General features: G+C 41.6%; 1 protein-coding gene across 1 annotated transcript in view; it reads left to right on the plus strand.

Moving 5' to 3' along the window:
• The window catches only part of ddx61 (DEAD (Asp-Glu-Ala-Asp) box helicase 61), a 38,472-nt gene extending 35,398 nt beyond the window's left edge, over positions 1-3,074 (plus strand). Inside the window, exon 13 of the mRNA XM_084309173.1 lies at positions 1,133-3,074. The gene's annotated coding sequence lies outside the window, so the exon portion shown is untranslated. The remainder of the gene's footprint in view (positions 1-1,132) is intronic.
• Positions 3,075-3,737: the final 663 nt, after the last annotated feature.

Raw genomic sequence — 3,737 nt, forward strand, 5'->3', positions numbered from 1 at the left:
TTTTCATTCACATATTCATACTAAAATATGGTCTAAAGTATAAGTATGTTTTCATCTCTTTCTGAAGCTTTCTCCAAAACGTGAATTATAGCCCCAAATGCATTATATTGATGATCAAATACAGTTTGGTAGGAATCTGTGCGAGATCAAAAATTTCAACTGGACGTACTTCTAGAATTTACTACACGTCATCTGATGTTGACCGGATGGGCGAGGGGGCGTTTATAATTCCGTGGGCAACGTTATACCATTCATCTAATGTGGGTCATATGTTCATCATAGCAGTTTATATCGAACACGGTAATACTACACGCTAAAACTCACCCCAGTCTCCTCGGGCCGTTGGGCGATCAGCGTGGAGTAGACAGTTTTCAATTATGGGATGTTGAAATGCCCGATCTATTTCCAGGTTGTATAATAGTATATACGTCCAAATCATGTTGTTTTTTCGAGTTATTTCCACCGATCGATGTTCACTGTGTGAAGACGGAGTCTCTCTAACATTAGCGAGTGCCCGGACCCCATATGGAGTGAGTCCTGCCGGTTCAAAGGTTGACATCCGGTTTCGATCTGCCGATCGGCCACCAGATGGCGCTCTTGAACCGCTAGAGGGTTGAGAGGAGATCAGCACTGTCAAGGCTGCGGAGGGGAAATATGATTTCGATCACAGATTTTTGAAATATTGATATCAAAGACAAGTTACGGCGTCCTCTGCAACTTGAGCATGGCGGGGAATGACGAGTTCCGGCGTTTTCGGCAGTTAAAGTGTTAACGCAAACTTTAAAAAAAAATATATATATAATTTTTTTAATTCGTTTTTTCAGGAGTGGCGGGGGGTCCCGTTGCCCAAGGCAATGGTAGGCGAAACACTGAGCTTGCAGGAGTGTAAACGCCAACTGTTGGTTGATGGACGGCATCCTGTTTCATGAAGCAGATTAGCGGAGGTTTTACAGGATTTGCAAGTAAAGGGATAAGGGGTTGTTCCTCAGACAGCAGTCGACCTAGATTTGGATACACAGCTGATGGGCACACAGGAACCAGCTGTCTTAGCTCTGCGATTGCTCGAGCAAGGAGCCAATCGCAAGGTTCTGATTCAGAATCTCCTAACTGCCGTCTTATCCTTGTTTTTCAGGAGAACATGAGGCGTCTGGCATTCATCACACCTATTCTCTGCTCCGCACTCAGACAAGATTCCGAGTGAAGATTTTTTTCGTCCATTACATCATCAGAGTGGTCCATTTTTAATTTTCTATGATCCTTTTTATTTCCAGTTTTAGTTTACAGCAGAGGTCTGTTGTATTTTTGGTGTAGTTTACAACACTTGCTTGTTAATCGGCATGTCTCTCACCAAAACTGCCAACTGAATCAGTCCTGCCTTCTGCCACACTTCCAGTGTTATCACTGTAATCTGTGACCTGGGCTGAATTTCTCTAAAGTCTCATTGACCTTAACCCCTCAAGAATGATGTGAAAACAAGGGTGGACTTGTATGAATTTGAGCCCAGGTCATATCCCTGCTGTGTAGAAAAGTCCCATTCCATCTGTCGGGTTCACCTCCTGTTGGTATTACCTTTTTGAGCAGATTACTACCTAAAAGAGGAAACCAAAGCTGAAGAATAAGTCTGGAGAATTCCACTAACTAATAGAATATATAGATGGCTCCGGAAACCAAAACGACCACCTCTGCTTCGAAGGATACCTTGGAGAAAAGCTACTGTGGTGCTGTGCTATTAAGGGTCCAACAACGGAGATGTTGACTATGAACTCGCTAAATTTGTTTCCCCATAGTGTGACGTGTTTACTGAAATAAATGTGATGCTTAAAAAGAAAACTGCTCAGTGACACCATATGGAGGTTCATTTAGTCAAAAGCACAGACTCAAAATTGGTGTTTATTTAATATGTTTTTTTGTCATTTATGGCACCCTTTAAAAGCTCTAGCACCAGCAGGCAGCTTTTGTCTCCCAAGGTCTTCCACCAGTGATTTTACTTGAACCCGACACGTTGAATGGCCCTACTCTACATGGCATGTGTTTCCTTTTGATGCCAACACTCCCAAAACTAGCTGTTTTGTCAAAGCCAGCCAATTTGCTCGAGTCATTCTGCATGTCTTCTCGGTCTCTTTACACACTCAAGTGCCTTAATGTGACCTCCACCCACTTTTGCGGTCTTGTTTTTTTTTTTTTTTACCCTGACCAGAATCTAGTATTTTGAAAATTGCTAACTGTTGTGGTACTTCTAGGGAGTGTTTACACATTGTGACGGTAAACCTCCTATCAACAATAAGTAACTGGTTGAGTTCGAGGAATCGCAGGGATCATAATCATGGTTTAACTATGAAAGAACTTCTTGTTTTTCCTCTTTTCTCACCAGTTTGTAAGATGTAACTAACATAAACTAGCTTTTGGTCAGGGATTTAGCATAGCCAAGGACTTCCTGACTACAGCATATTTTTGGTGTAAATGGCAAGATATGACTGAAATTCATTAGATCACTTATTGCCCATTTCTTTTTTAGCTAAGTTTACTTAAAGCACCAAATGCAATGAGCAGTGCAGTCTCTTTGTCAGATTGACTCTTTGGCTGGCCTCAGCGGAATGTCAAGCACCAGCAGAAAAGGTACCATGTGCTTTTGCTCTTCTAAATCCTGCCGTTCTGAAGAGCCCAGTTTCTCTTGTCTGGCTCTGGACTACCCTTGTTGATGCTCGACGTTGGTTCCCGAGCCACTTAACCTTTATCAAGTTCAACCATAACAACCCCTGGAAATGGTACTTGTGATTTAATGGTTTATGAAACGCTTGCGCTGAAATAAAAATGTGATGGTTGGCAAATAACCTCGTCCCATCAAAGGTAGTCCATAGCCATGACGTAAAATGACTGTAAATGTTTTGTAAGTGGGTTTCAAACCTTGTCAAATGTGACAATTTTATTTTGTCCCAGCTCTGAATTGTAATGTCTCAATTATTTGTCTGTCAGCAGATGTTTGTCAAGGAGAGAAATGGCAATGTTTTCCCCCCCTGTGAAGTGTTCATGCCAGCGCCTCCCCCAAGGATTAAATTAAAATCCAAACAAATCTCTATTCTTTAAGTGTCTCATTTTGTAAATGTTATGTATAACATGCTTTGTGTTTAGTTGGAGTAACTGTTATATTCGTGGAGCATCCAAACACGCCATGGTTGTGGGGACAGCTGGTGAAGTTGCCAGTGTTCATGCCAGCGCCTCCCCCAAGGATTAAATTAAAATCCAAACAAATCTCTATTCTTTAAGTGTCTCATTTTGTAAATGTTATGTATAACATGCTTTGTGTTTAGTTGGAGTAACTGTTATATTCGTGGAGCATCCAAACACGCCATGGTTGTGGGGACAGCTGGTGAAGTTGCCAGTTAAGTAGTCTTTAAGTTTAGTTGCTTTATAGTATTAATTTGTAGCATTGTCGATGTCATCAGTAATATAAAAAAATTTAACAGGATATATTTGTTTTGTATGACCTGGAAAGGAGATGACCATAGAAACAACAAACATACTATTTCGGGTAATGTATGGAATGTCCCTAATGATGGAGTACCCTTGGAATGTCATTCACTGAGTAGGTAGGGGATTGAATTATGAATGGGGAGCGAATGAAGCTCATTCCACGTGATCAGAGGGGGTATGTCCTAGTTGAGAGTCTCGGCCAATTGTCTTAAAGTACAGCTGTACAGTAGCCAATCCCTGGCTCTGTCATGGCGAATGGGCGGGAC

This window comes from Notolepis coatsorum (assembly GCF_963971535.1).
Source record: "Notolepis coatsorum genome assembly, chromosome: 2".
Lineage (NCBI taxonomy): Eukaryota > Metazoa > Chordata > Actinopteri > Aulopiformes > Paralepididae > Notolepis > Notolepis coatsorum.